This window comes from Phyllobates terribilis, unplaced genomic scaffold (genome assembly GCF_046119375.1).
Source record: "Phyllobates terribilis strain yellow unplaced genomic scaffold, ASM4611937v1 Scaffold_8__6_contigs__length_399053987, whole genome shotgun sequence".
NCBI classification, from domain to species: Eukaryota; Metazoa; Chordata; class Amphibia; order Anura; family Dendrobatidae; genus Phyllobates; species Phyllobates terribilis.
Genome location: NW_027362768.1, coordinates 232829204 through 232847342, shown reverse-complemented (window position 1 = coordinate 232847342; position 18139 = coordinate 232829204).

Sequence of the window (18139 nt, the reverse complement as noted above, 5' to 3'; positions counted from 1 at the left end):
AAGCATAGGACAAAACAACATAAATACAATTTAATAAAGCATAGGATAAAACAACATAAATACAATTTATAAAGCATAGGAAAAAACAACATAAATACAATTTAATAAAGCATAGGATAAAACAACATAAATACAATTTAATAAAGCATAGGATAAAACAACATAAATACAATTTAATAAAACATAGGATAAAACAACATAAATACAATTTAATAAAGCATAGGTTAAAACAACATAAATACAATTTAATAAAGCATAGGATAAAAACACATAAATACAATTTAATAAAGCATAGGATAAAACAACATAAATAAAATTTAATAAAGCATAGGTTAAAACAACATAAATACAATTTAATAAAGCATAGGATAAAACAACATAAATAAAATTTAATAAAGCATAGGATAAAACAACATAAATACAATTTAATGAAACATAGGATAAACAACATAAATACAATTTAATAAAGCATAGGACAAAACAACATAAATACAATTTAATTAAGCATATGTTAAAACAACATAAATACAATTTAATAAAGCATAAGATAAAACAACATGAATACAATTTAATAAAGCATAGGATAAAACAACATAAATACAATTTAATAAAGCATAGGCTAAAACTACATAAATACAATTTAATAAAGCATAGGATAAAACAAATTAAATACAATTTAATAAAGCATAGGATAAAACAACATAAATACAATTTAATAAAGCATAGGTTAAAACAACATAAATACAATTTAATAAAGCATAGGATAAAATAACATAAATACAATTTCATAAAGCATAGGCTAAAACTACATAAATACAATTTAATAAAGCATAGGATAAAACAAATTAAATACAATTTAATAAAGCATACTTTAAAACAACATAAATACAATTTAATAAAGCATAGGATAAAACAACATAAATACAATTTAATAAAGCATAGGTTAAAACAACATAAATACAATTTAATAAAGCATAGGATAAAACTACATAAATACATTTTAATAAAGCATAGGATAAAACAACATAAATACAATTTAATAAAGCATAGGTTAAAACAACATAAATACAATTTAATAAAGCATAGGACAAAACAACATAAATACAATTTAATAAAGAATAGGATAAAACAACATAAATACAATTTATAAAGCATAGGAAAAAACAACATAAATACAATTTAATAAAGCATAGGATAAAACAACATAAATACAATTTAATAAAGCATAGGATAAAACAACATAAATACAATTTAATAAAACATAGGCTAAAACAACATAAATACACTTTAATAAAGCATAGGATAAAACAAATTAAATACAATTTAATAAAGCATAGGATAAAACAACATAAATTCAATTTAATAAAGCATAGGATAAAACAACATAAATACAATTTAATAAAGCATAGGATAAAACAACATAAATACAATTTAATAAAGCATAGGATAAAACAACATAAATACAATTTAATAAAGCATAGGTTAAAACAACATAAATACAATTTAATAAAGCATAGGACAAAACAACATAAATACAATTTAATAAAGCATAGGATAAAACAACATAAATACAATTTATAAAGCATAGGAAAAAACAACATAAATACAATTTAATAAAGCATAGGATAAAACAACATAAATACAATTTAATAAAGCATAGGATAAAACAACATAAATACAATTTAATAAAACATAGGCTAAAACAACATAAATACACTTTAATAAAGCATAGGATAAAACAAATTAAATACAATTTAATAAAGCATAGGATAAAACAACATAAATTCAATTTAATAAAGCATAGGATAAAACAACATAAATACAATTTAATAAAGCATAGGATAAAACAACATAAATACAATTTAATAAAGCATAGGTTAAAACAACATAAATACAATTTAATAAAGCATAGGATAAAAAAACATAAATACAATTTAATGAAACATAGGATAAACAACATAAATACAATTTAATAAAGCATAGGACAAAACAACATAAATATAATTTAATTAAGCATATGTTAAAACAACATAAATACAATTTAATAAAGCATAAGATAAAACAACATGAAAACAATTTAATAAAGCATAGGATAAAACAACATAAATACAATTTAATAAAGCATAGGCTAAAACTACATAAATACAATTTAATAAATCATAGGATAAAACAAATTAAATACAATTTAATAAAGCATAGGATAAAACAACATAAATACAATTTAATAAAGCATAGGTTAAAACAACATAAATACAATTTAATAAAGCATAGGATAAAATAACATAAATACAATTTCATAAAGCATAGGCTAAAACTACATAAATACAATTTAATAAAGCATAGGATAAAACAAATTAAATACAATTTAATAAAGCATACTTTAAAACAACATAAATACAATTTAATAAAGCATAGGATAAAACAACATAAATACAATTTAATAAAGCATAGGATAAAACAACATAAATAAAATTTAATAAAGCATAGGTTAAAACAACATAAATACAATTTAATAAAGCATCGGACAAAACAACATAAATACAATTTAATAAAGCATAGGATAAAACAACATAAATACAAATTATAAAGCATAGGATAAAACAACATAAATACAATTTAATAAAGCATAGGATAAAACAACATAAATACAATTTAATAAAGCATAGGCTAAAAGTACATAAATACAATTTAATAAAGCATAGGATAAAACAAATTAAATACAATTTAATAAAGCATAGGTTAAAACAACATAAATATAATTTAATAAAGCATAGGATAAAACAACATAAATACAATTTAATAAAGCATAGGATAAAACAACATAAATAAAATTTAATAAAGCATAGGTTAAAACAACATAAATACAATTTAATAAAGCATCGGACAAAACAACATAAATACAATTTAATAAAGCATAGGATAAAACAACATAAATACAATTTATAAAGCATAGGATAAAACAACATAAATACAATTTAATAAAGCATAGGATAAAACAACATAAATACAATTTAATAAAGCATAGGCTAAAACTACATAAATACAATTTAATAAAGCATAGGCTAAAACTACATAAATACAATTTAATAAAGCATAGGATAAAACAAATTAAATACAATTTAATAAAGCATAGGTTAAAACAACATAAATACAATTTAATAAAGCATAGGATAAAACAACATAAATACAATTTAATAAAGCATAGGATAAAACAACATAAATAAAATTTAATAAAGCATAGGTTAAAACAACATAAATACAATTTAATAAATCATCGGACAAAACAACATAAATACAATTTAATAAAGCATAGGATAAAACAACATAAATACAATTTATAAAGCATAGGATAAAACAACATAAATACAATTTAATAAAGCATAGGCTAAAACTACATAAATACAATTTAATAAAGCATAGGATAAAAAAAAATAAATACAATTTAATAAAGCATAGGATAAAACAAAATAAATTCAATTTAATAAAGCATAGGATAAAACAACATAAATACAATTTAATAAAGCATAGGATAAAACAACATAAATACAATTTAATAAAGCATAAGATAAAACAACATGAATATAATTTAATAAAGCATAGGTTAAAACAACATAAATACAATGTAATAAAGCATAGGATAAAACAACATAAATACAATTTAATAAAGCATAGGTTAAAACAACATAAATACAATTTAATAAAGCATAGGATAAAATAACATAAATACAATTTCATAAAGCATTGGCTAAAACTACATAAATACAATTTAATAAAGCATAGGATAAAACAAATTAAATACAATTTAATAAAGCATAGGTTAAAACAACATAAATACAATTTAATAAAGCATAGGATAAAACAACATAAATACAATTTAATAAAGCATAGGATAAAACAACATAAATAAAATTTAATAAAGCTTAGTTTAAAACAACATAAATACAATTTAATAAAGCATAGTTTAAAACAACATAAATACAATTTAATAAAGCATTAGATAAAACAACATGAATATAATTTAGTAAAGCATAAGATAAAACAACATGAATACAATTTAATAAAGCATAGGATAATACAACATAAATAAAATTTAATAAAGCATAGGTTAAAACAACATAAATACAATTTAATAAAGCATAGTTTAAAACAACATAAATACAATTTAATAAAGCATAGTTTAAAACAACATAAATACAATTTAATAAAGCATAGTTTAAAACAACATAAATACAATTTAATAAACCATAGGATAAAACCACAGAAATACAATTTAATAAAGCATAGGATAAAACAACATAAATACAATTTAATAAAGCATAGGACAAAACAACATAAATACAATTTAATAAAGCATAGGATAAAACAACATAAATACAATTTAATGAAACAGGATAAACAACATAAATACAATTTAATAAAGCATAGGACAAAACAACATAAATACAATTTAATAAAGCATAGGATAAAACAACATAAATACAATTTAAAGAAACATAGGATAAACAACATAAATACAATTTAATAAAGCATAGGACAAAACAACATAAATACAATTTAATAAAGCATAAGATAAAACAACATGAATATAATTTAGTAAAGCATAAGATAAAACAACATGAATACAATTTAATAAAGCATAGGTTAAAACAACATAAATACAATTTAAGAAAGCATAGGATAAAACTACATAAATACAATTTAATGAAACATAGGATAAACAACATAAATACAATTTAATAAAGCATAGGATAAAACAACATAAATACAATTTAATGAAACATAGGATAAACAACATAAATACAATTTAATGAAACATAGGATAAACAACATAAATACAATTTAATAAAGCATAGGACAAAACAACATAAATACAATTTAATAAAGCATAAGATAAAACAACATGAATATAATTTAGTAAAGCATAAGATAAAACAACATGAATACAATTTAATAAAGCATAGGTTAAAACAACATAAATACAATTTAAGAAAGCATAGGAAAAAACTACATAAATACATTTTAATAAAGCATAGGATAAAACAACATAAATACAATTTAATAAAGCATAGGTTAAAACAACATAAATACAATTTAATAAAGCATAGGACAAAACAACATAAATACAATTTAATAAAGCATAGGATACAACAACATAAATACAATTTATAAAGCATAGGAAAAAACAACATAAATACAATTTAATAAAGCATAGGATAAAACAACATAAATACAATTTAATAAAGCATAGGATAAAACAACATAAATACAATTTAATAAAACATAGGCTAAAACAACATAAATACACTTTAATAAAGCATAGGATAAAACAAATTAAATACAATTTAATAAAGCATAGGATAAAACAACATAAATTCAATTTAATAAAGCATAGGATAAAACAACATAAATACAATTTAATAAAGCATAGGATAAAACAACATAAATACAATTTAATAAAGCATAGGTTAAAACAACATAAATACAATTTAATAAAGCATAGGATAAAAAAACATAAATACAATTTAATAAAGCATAGGATAAAACAACATAAATAAAATTTAATAAAGCATAGGTTAAAACAACATAAATACAATTTAATAAAGCATAGGATAAAACAACATAAATAAAATTTAATAAAGCATAGGACAAAACAACATAAATACAATTTAATTAAGCATATGTTAAAACAACATAAATACAATTTAATAAAGCATAAGATAAAACAACATGAATACAATTTAATAAAGCATAGGATAAAACAACATAAATACAATTTAATAAAGCATAGGTTAAAACAACATAAATACAATTTAATAAAGCATAGGATAAAATAACATAAATACAATTTCATAAAGCATAGGCTAAAACTACATAAATACAATTTAATAAAGCATAGGATAAAACAAATTAAATACAATTTAATAAAGCATAGGTTAAAACAACATAAATACAATTTAATAAAGCATAGGATAAAACAACATAAATACAATTTAATAAAGCATAGGATAAAACAACATAAATAAAATTTAATAAAGCATAGGTTAAAACAACATAAATACAATTTAATAAATCATCGGACAAAACAACATAAATACAATTTAATAAAGCATAGGATAAAACAACATAAATACAATTTATAAAGCATAGGATAAAACAACATAAATACAATTTAATAAAGCATAGGCTAAAACTACATAAATACAATTTAATAAAGCATAGGATAAAAAAAATAAATACAATTTAATAAAGCATAGGATAAAACAAAATAAATTCAATTTAATAAAGCATAGGATAAAACAACATAAATACAATTTAATAAAGCATAGGATAAAACAACATAAATACAATTTAATAAAGCATAAGATAAAACAACATGAATACAATTTAATAAAGCATAGGATAAAACAACATAAATACAATGTAATAAAGCATAGGATAAAACAACATAAATACAATTTAATAAAGCATAGGTTAAAACAACATAAATACAATTTAATAAAGCATAGGATAAAATAACATAAATACAATTTCATAAAGCATAGGCTAAAACTACATAAATACAATTTAATAAAGCATAGGATAAAACAAATTAAATACAATTTAATAAAGCATAGGTTAAAACAACATAAACACAATTTAATAAAGCATAGGATAAAACAACATAAATACAATTTAATAAAGCATAGGATAAAACAACATAAATAAAATTTAATAAAGCTTAGTTTAAAACAACATAAATACAATTTAATAAAGCATAGTTAAAAACAACATAAATACAATTTAATAAAGCATTAGATAAAACAACATGAATATAATTTAGTAAAGCATAAGATAAAACAACATGAATACAATTTAATAAAGCATAGGATAAAACAACATAAATAAAATTTAATAAAGCATAGGTTAAAACAACATAAATACAATTTAATAAAGCATAGTTTAAAACAACATAAATACAATTTAATAAAGCATAGTTTAAAACAACATAAATACAATTTAATAAAGCATAGTTTAAAACAACATAAATACAATTTAATAAACCATAGGATAAAACCACAGAAATACAATTTAATAAAGCATAGGATAAAACAACATAAATACAATTTAATAAAGCATAGGACAAAACAACATAAATACAATTTAATAAAGCATAGGATAAAACAACATAAATACAATTTAATGAAACAGGATAAACAACATAAATACAATTTAATAAAGCATAGGACAAAACAACATAAATACATATTAATAAAGCATAGGATAAAACAACATAAATACAATTTAAAGAAACATAGGATAAACAACATAAATACAATTTAATAAAGCATAGGACAAAACAACATAAATACAATTTAATAAAGCATAAGATAAAACAACATGAATATAATTTAGTAAAGCATAAGATAAAACAACATGAATACAATTTAATAAAGCATAGGTTAAAACAACATAAATACAATTTAAGAAAGCATAGGATAAAACTACATAAATACAATTTAATGAAACATAGGATAAACAACATAAATACAATTTAATAAAGCATAGGATAAAACAACATAAATACAATTTAATGAAACATAGGATAAACAACATAAATACAATTTAATGAAACATAGGATAAACAACATAAATACAATTTAATAAAGCATAGGACAAAACAACATAAATACAATTTAATAAAGCATAAGATAAAACAACATGAATATAATTTAGTAAAGCATAAGATAAAACAACATGAATACAATTTAATAAAGCATAGGTTAAAACAACATAAATACAATTTAAGAAAGCATAGGATAAAACTACATAAATACATTTTAATAAAGCATAGGATAAAACAACATAAATACAATTTAATAAAGCATAGGTTAAAACAACATAAATACAATTTAATAAAGCATAGGACAAAACAACATAAATACAATTTAATAAAGCATAGGATAAAACAACATAAATACAATTTATAAAGCATAGGAAAAAACAACATAAATACAATTTAATAAAGCATAGGATAAAACAACATAAATACAATTTAATAAAGCATAGGATAAAACAACATAAATACAATTTAATAAAACATAGGATAAAACAACATAAATACAATTTAATAAAGCATAGGTTAAAACAACATAAATACAATTTAATAAAGCATAGGATAAAAACACATAAATACAATTTAATAAAGCATAGGATAAAACAACATAAATAAAATTTAATAAAGCATAGGTTAAAACAACATAAATACAATTTAATAAAGCATAGGATAAAACAACATAAATAAAATTTAATAAAGCATAGGATAAAACAACATAAATACAATTTAATGAAACATAGGATAAACAACATAAATACAATTTAATAAAGCATAGGACAAAACAACATAAATACAATTTAATTAAGCATATGTTAAAACAACATAAATACAATTTAATAAAGCATAAGATAAAACAACATGAATACAATTTAATAAAGCATAGGATAAAACAACATAAATACAATTTAATAAAGCATAGGCTAAAACTACATAAATACAATTTAATAAAGCATAGGATAAAACAAATTAAATACAATTTAATAAAGCATAGGATAAAACAACATAAATACAATTTAATAAAGCATAGGTTAAAACAACATAAATACAATTTAATAAAGCATAGGATAAAATAACATAAATACAATTTCATAAAGCATAGGCTAAAACTACATAAATACAATTTAATAAAGCATAGGATAAAACAAATTAAATACAATTTAATAAAGCATACTTTAAAACAACATAAATACAATTTAATAAAGCATAGGATAAAACAACATAAATACAATTTAATAAAGCATAGGTTAAAACAACATAAATACAATTTAAGAAAGCATAGGATAAAACTACATAAATACATTTTAATAAAGCATAGGATAAAACAACATAAATACAATTTAATAAAGCATAGGTTAAAACAACATAAATACAATTTAATAAAGCATAGGACAAAACAACATAAATACAATTTAATAAAGAATAGGATAAAACAACATAAATACAATTTATAAAGCATAGGAAAAAACAACATAAATACAATTTAATAAAGCATAGGATAAAACAACATAAATACAATTTAATAAAGCATAGGATAAAACAACATAAATACAATTTAATAAAACATAGGCTAAAACAACATAAATACACTTTAATAAAGCATAGGATAAAACAAATTAAATACAATTTAATAAAGCATAGGATAAAACAACATAAATTCAATTTAATAAAGCATAGGATAAAACAACATAAATACAATTTAATAAAGCATAGGATAAAACAACATAAATACAATTTAATAAAGCATAGGTTAAAACAACATAAATACAATTTAATAAAGCATAGGATAAAAAAACATAAATACAATTTAATGAAACATAGGATAAACAACATAAATACAATTTAATAAAGCATAGGACAAAACAACATAAATATAATTTAATTAAGCATAGGTTAAAACAACATAAATACAATTTAATAAAGCATAGGATAAAATAACATAAATACAATTTCATAAAGCATAGGCTAAAACTACATAAATACAATTTAATAAAGCATAGGATAAAACAAATTAAATACAATTTAATAAAGCATACTTTAAAACAACATAAATACAATTTAATAAAGCATAGGATAAAACAACATAAATACAATTTAATAAAGCATAGGATAAAACAACATAAATAAAATTTAATAAAGCATAGGTTAAAACAACATAAATACAATTTAATAAAGCATCGGACAAAACAACATAAATACAATTTAATAAAGCATAGGATAAAACAACATAAATACAAATTATAAAGCACAGGATAAAACAACATAAATACAATTTAATAAAGCATAGGATAAAACAACATAAATACAATTTAATAAAGCATAGGCTAAAAGTACATAAATACAATTTAATAAAGCATAGGATAAAACAAATTAAATACAATTTAATAAAGCATAGGTTAAAACAACATAAATATAATTTAATAAAGCATAGGATAAAACAACATGAATACAATTTAATAAAGCATAGGATAAAACAACATAAATAAAATTTAATAAAGCATAGGTTAAAACAACATAAATACAATTTAATAAAGCATCGGACAAAACAACATAAATACAATTTAATAAAGCATAGGATAAAACAACATAAATACAATTTATAAAGCATAGGATAAAACAACATAAATACAATTTAATAAAGCATAGGATAAAACAACATAAATACAATTTAATAAAGCATAGGCTAAAACTACATAAATACAATTTAATAAAGCATAGGCTAAAACTACATAAATACAATTTAATAAAGCATAGGATAAAACAAATTAAATACAATTTAATAAAGCATAGGTTAAAACAACATAAATACAATTTAATAAAGCATAGGACAAAACAACATAAATACAATTTAATAAAGCATAGGATAAAACAACATAAATAAAATTTAATAAAGCTTAGTTTAAAACAACATAAATACAATTTAATAAAGAATAGTTTAAAACAACATAAATACAATTTAATAAAGCATTAGATAAAACAACATGAATATAATTTAGTAAAGCATCAGATAAAACAACATGAATACAATTTAATAAAGCATAGGATAAAACAACATAAATAAAATTTAATAAAGCATAGGTTAAAACAACATAAATACAATTTAATAAAGCATAGTTTAAAACAACATAAATACAATTTAATAAAGCATAGTTTAAAACAACATAAATACAATTTAATAAAGCATAGTTTAAAACAACATAAATACAATTTAATAAACCATAGGATAAAACCACAGAAATACAATTTAATAAAGCATAGGATAAAACAACATAAATACAATTTAATAAAGCATAGGACAAAACAACATAAATACAATTTAATAAAGCATAGGATAAAACAACATAAATACAATTTAATGAAACATAGGATAAACAACATAAATACAATTTAATAAAGCATAGGACAAAACAACATAAATACAATTTAATAAAGCATAGGATAAAACAACATAAATACAATTTAATGAAACATAGGATAAACAACATAAATACAATTTAATAAAGCATAGGACAAAACAACATAAATACAATTTAATAAAGCATAAGATAAAACAACATGAATATAATTTAGTAAAGCATAAGATAAAACAACATGAATACAATTTAATAAAGCATAGGTTAAAACAACATAAATACAATTTAAGAAAGCATAGGATAAAACTGCATAAATACAATTTAATGAAACATAGGATAAACAACATAAATACAATTTAATAAAGCATAGGATAAAACAACATAAATACAATTTAATGAAACATAGGATAAACAACATAAATACAATTTAATGAAACATAGGATAAACAACATAAATACAATTTAATAAAGCATAGGACAAAACAACATAAATACAATTTAATAAAGCATAAGATAAAACAACATGAATATAATTTAGTAAAGCATAAGATAAAACAACATGAATACAATTTAATAAAGCATAGGTTAAAACAACATAAATACAATTTAAGAAAGCATAGGATAAAACTACATAAATACATTTTAATAAAGCATAGGATAAAACAACATAAATACAATTTAATAAAGCATAGGTTAAAACAACATAAATACAATTTAATAAAGCATAGGACAAAACAACATAAATACAATTTAATAAAGCATAGGATAAAACAACATAAATACAATTTATAAAGCATAGGAAAAAACAACATAAATACAATTTAATAAAGCATAGGATAAAACAACATAAATACAATTTAATAAAGCATAGGATAAAACAACATAAATACAATTTAATAAAACATAGGCTAAAACAACATCAATACACTTTAATAAAGCATAGGATAAAACAAATTAAATACAATTTAATAAAGCATAGGATAAAACAACATAAATTCAATTTAATAAAGCATAGGATAAAACAACATAAATACAATTTAATAAAGCATAGGATAAAACAACATAAATACAATTTAATAAAGCATAGGTTAAAACAACATAAATACAATTTAATAAAGCATAGGATAAAACAACATAAATACAATTTAATAAAGCATAGGATAAAACAACATAAATACAATTTAATAAAGCATAGGTTAAAACAACATAAATACAATTTAATAAAGCATAGGATAAAAAAACATAAATACAATTTAATAAAGCATAGGATAAAACAACATAAATAAAATTTAATAAAGCATAGGTTAAAACAACATAAATACAATTTAATAAAGCATAGGATAGAACAACATAAATAAAATTTAATAAAGCATAGGATAAAACAACATAAATACAATTTAATGAAACATAGGATAAACAACATAAATACAATTTAATAAAGCATAGGACAAAACAACATAAATACAATTTAATTAAGCATATGTTAAAACAACATAAATACAATTTAATAAAGCATAAGATAAAACAACATGAATACAATTTAATAAAGCATAGGATAAAACAACATAAATACAATTTAATAAAGCATAGGCTAAAACTACATAAATACAATTTAATAAAGCATAGGATAAAACAAATTAAATACAATTTAATAAAGCATAGGATAAAACAACATAAATACAATTTAATAAAGCATAGGTTAAAACAACATAAATACAATTTAATAAAGCATAGGATAAAATAAAATAAATACAATTTCATAAAGCATAGGCTAAAACTACATAAATACAATTTAATAAAGCATAGGATAAAACAAATTAAATACAATTTAATAAAGCATACTTTAAAACAACATAAATACAATTTAATAAAGCATAGGATAAAACAACATAAATACAATTTAATAAAGCATAGGTTAAAACAACATAAATACAATTTAAGAAAGCATAGGATAAAACTACATAAATACATTTTAATAAAGCATAGGATAAAACAACATAAATACAATTTAATAAAGCATAGGTTAAAACAACATAAATACAATTTAATAAAGCATAGGACAAAACAACATAAATACAATTTAATAAAGCATAGGATAAAACAACATAAATACAATTTATAAAGCATAGGAAAAAACAACATAAATACAATTTAATAAAGCATAGGATAAAACAAATTAAATACAATTTAATAAAGCATACTTTAAAACAACATAAATACAATTTAATAAAGCATAGGATAAAACAAATTAAATACAATTTAATAAAGCATAGGATAAAACAACATAAATTCAATTTAATAAAGCATAGGATAAAACAACATAAATACAATTTAATAAAGCATAGGATAAAACAACATAAATACAATTTAATAAAGCATAGGTTAAAACAACATAAATACAATTTAATAAAGCATAGGATAAAAAAACATAAATACAATTTAATAAAGCATAGGATAAAACAACATAAATAAAATTTAATAAAGCATAGGTTAAAACAACATAAATACAATTTAATAAAGCATAGGATAAAACAACATAAATAAAATTTAATAAAGCATAGGATAAAACAACATAAATACAATTTAATGAAACATAGGATAAACAACATAAATACAATTTAATAAAGCATAGGACAAAACAACATAAATACAATTTAATTAAGCACATGTTAAAACAACATAAATACAATTTAATAAAGCATAAGATAAAACAACATGAATACAATTTAATAAAGCATAGGATAAAACAACATAAATACAATTTAATAAAGCATAGGCTAAAACTACATAAATACAATTTAATAAAGCATAGGATAAAACAAATTAAATACAATTTAATAAAGCATAGGATAAAACAACATAAATACAATTTAATAAAGCATAGGTTAAAACAACATAAATACAATTTAATAAAGCATAGGATAAAATAACATAAATACAATTCCATAAAGCATAGGCTAAAACTACATAAATACAATTTAATAAAGCATAGGATAAAACAAATTAAATACAATTTAATAAAGCATACTTTAAAACAACATAAATACAATTTAATAAAGCATAGGATAAAACAACATAAATACAATTTAATAAAGCATAGGATAAAACAACATAAATAAAATTTAATAAAGCATAGGTTAAAACAACATAAATACAATTTAATAAAGCATCGGACAAAACAACATAAATACAATTTAATAAAGCATAGGATAAAACAACATAAATACAATTTAATAAAGCATAGGATAAAACAACATAAATACAATTTATAAAGCATAGGATAAAACAACATAAATACAATTTAATAAAGCATAGGATAAAACAACATAAATACAATTTAATAAAGCATAGGCTAAAAGTACATAAATACAATTTAATAAAGCATAGGATAAAACAAATTAAATACAATTTAAAAAAGCATAGGTTAAAACAACATAAATATAATTTAATAAAGCATAGGATAAAACAACATAAATACAATTTAATAAAGCATAGGATAAAACAACATAAATAAAATTTAATAAAGCATAGGTTAAAACAACATAAATACAATTTAATAAAGCATCGGACAAAACAACATAAATACAATTTAATAAAGCATAGGATAAAACAACATAAATACAATTTATAAAGCATAGGATAAAACAACATAAATACAATTTAATAAAGCATAGGATAAAACAACATAAATACAATTTAATAAAGCATAGGATAAAACAACATAAATACTTTTTAATAAAGCATAGGATAAAACCACATAAATACAATTTAATAAAGCATAGGATAAAACAACATAAATAAAATTTAATAAAGCATAGGTTAAAACAACATAAATACAATATAATAAAGCGTAGGACAAAACAACATAAATACAATGTAATAAAGCATAGTTTAAAACAACATAAATACAATTTAATAAAGCATAGGATAAAACCACAGAAATACAATTTAATAAAGCATAGGATAAAACAACATAAATACAATTTAATAAAGCATAGGACAAAACAACATAAATACAATTTAATAAAGCATTGGACAAAACAACATAAATACAATTTAATAAAGCATAAGATAAAACAACATGAATATAATTTAGTAAAGCATAAGATAAAACAACATGAATACAATTTAATAAAGCATAGGTTAAAACAACATAAATACAATTTAAGAAAGCATAGGATAAAACTACATAAATACATTTTAATAAAGCATAGGATAAAACAACATAAATGCAATTTAATAAAGCATAGGTTAAAACAACATAAATACAATTTAATAAAGCATAGGATAAAACAACATAAATACAATTTAATAAAGCATAGGATAAAACAACATAAATACTTTTTAATAAAGCATAGGATAAAACCACATAAATACAATTTAATAAAGCATAGGATAAAACAACATAAATAAAATTTAATAAAGCATAGGTTAAAACAACATAAATACAATATAATAAAGCGTAGGACAAAACAACATAAATACAATGTAATAAAGCATAGTTTAAAACAACATAAATACAATTTAATAAAGCATAGGATAAAACCACAGAAATACAATTTAATAAAGCATAGGATAAAACAACATAAATACAATTTAATAAAGCATAGGACAAAACAACATAAATACAATTTAATAAAGCATAGGATAAACAACATAAATACAATTTAATGAAACATAGGATAAACAACGTAAATACAATTTAATAAAGCATAGGACAAAACTACATAAATACAATTTAATAAAGCATATGTTAAAACAACATAAATACAATTTAATAAAGCATAAGATAAAACAACATGAATATAATTTAGTAAACATAAGATAAAACAACATGAATACAATTTAATAAAGCATAGGTTAAAACAACATAAATACAATTTAAGAAAGCATAGGATAAAACTACATAAATACATTTTAATAAAGCATAGGATAAAACAACATAAATACAATTTAATAAAGCATAGGATAAAACAACATAAATAAAATTTAATAAAGCATAGGATAAAACCACATAAATACAATTTAATAAAGCATAGGATAAAACAACATAAATAAAATTTAATAAAGCATAGGTTAAAACAACATAAATACAATTTAATAAATCATAGGATAAAACAACATAAATACTTTTTAATAAAGCATAGGATAAAACCACATAAATACAATTTAATAAAGCACACGATAAAACAACATAAATACAATTTAATAAAGCATAGGATAAAACAACATAAATACAATTTAATTAAGCATAGGATAAAACAACATAAATACAATTTAATAAAGCATATGTTAAAACAACATAAATACAATTAAATAAAGCATAGGATAAAACAACATAAATACAATTTAATAAAGCATAGGCTAAAACAACATAAATACAATTTTATAAAGCATAGGATAAAACAACATAAATAAAATTTAATAAAGCATAGGATAAAACAACATAAATAAAATTTAATAAAGCATAGGATAAAACAACGTAAATACAATTTAATAAAGCATAGGATAAAACAACATGAATACAATTTAATAAAGCATAGGATAAAACAACATAAATACAGTTTAATAAAGCATAGGATAAAACAACATAAATACAATTTAATAAAGCATAGGTTAAAACAACATAAATACAATTTAATAAAGCATAGGTTAAAACAACATAAATGCAATTTAATAAAGCATAGGATAAAACAACATAAATACAATTTAATAAAGCATAGGCTAAAACAGCATAAATACACTTTAATAAAGCATAGGATAAAACAAATTAAATACAATTTAATAAAGCATAGGATAAAACAACATGAATTCAATTTAATAAAGCATAGGATAAAACAACATAAATACAATTTAATAAAGCATAGGATAAAACAGCATAAATACAATTTAATAAAGCATAGGATAAAACAACATAAATACAATTTAATAAAGCATAGGCTAAAACAGCATAAATACACTTTAATAAAGCATAGGATAAAACAAATTAAATACAATTTAATAAAGCATAGGATAAAACAACATGAATTCAATTTAATAAAGCATAGGATAAAACAACATAAATACAATTTAATAAAGCATAGGTTAAAACAACATAAATACAATTTAATAAAGCATAGGATAAAACAACATAAATACAATTTAATAAAGCATAGGATAAAACAACATAAATACAATGTAATAAAGCATAGTTTAAAACAACATAAATACAATTTAATAAAGCATAGGATAAAACCACAGAAATACAATTTAATAAAGCATAGGATAAAACAGCATAAATACAATTTAATAAAGCATAGGACAAAACAACATAAATACAATTTAATAAAGCATAGGACAAAACAACATAAATACAATTTAATAAAGCATAGGACAAAACAACATAAATACAATTTAATAAAGCATAAGATAAAACAACATGAATATAATTTAGTAAAGCATAAGATAAAACAACATGAATACAATTTAATAAAGCATAGTTTAAAACAGCATAAATACACTTTAATAAAGCATAGGATAAAACAACATAAATACAATTTAATAAAGCATAAGATAAAACAACATGAATACAATTTAATAAAGCATAGGATAAAACAACATAAATACAATTTAATTAAGCATAGGATAAAACAACATAAATACAATTTAATAAAGCATACGTTAAAACAACATAAATACAATTAAATAAAGCATAGGATAAAACAACATAAATACAATTTAATAAAGCATAGGATAAAACAACATAAATACAATTTAATAAAGCATATAATAAAACAACATAAATACAATTTAATAAAGCATAGGCTAAAACAACATAAATACACTTTAATAAAGCATAGGATAAAACAAATTAAATACAATTTAATAAAGCATAGGATAAAACAACAAAAATTCAATTTAATAAAGCATAGGATAAAACAACATAAATACAATTTAATAAAGCATAGGATAAAACAACATAAATACAATTTAATAAAGCATAAGATAAAACAACATGAATACAATTTAATAAAGCATAGGATAAAACAACATAAATACTTTTTAATAAAGCATAGGATAAAACCACATAAATACAATTTAATAAAGCATAGGATAAAACAACGTAAATACAATTTAATAAAGCATAGGATAAAACAACATGAATAAAATTTAATAAAGCATAGGATAAAACAACATAAATACAATTTAATAAAGC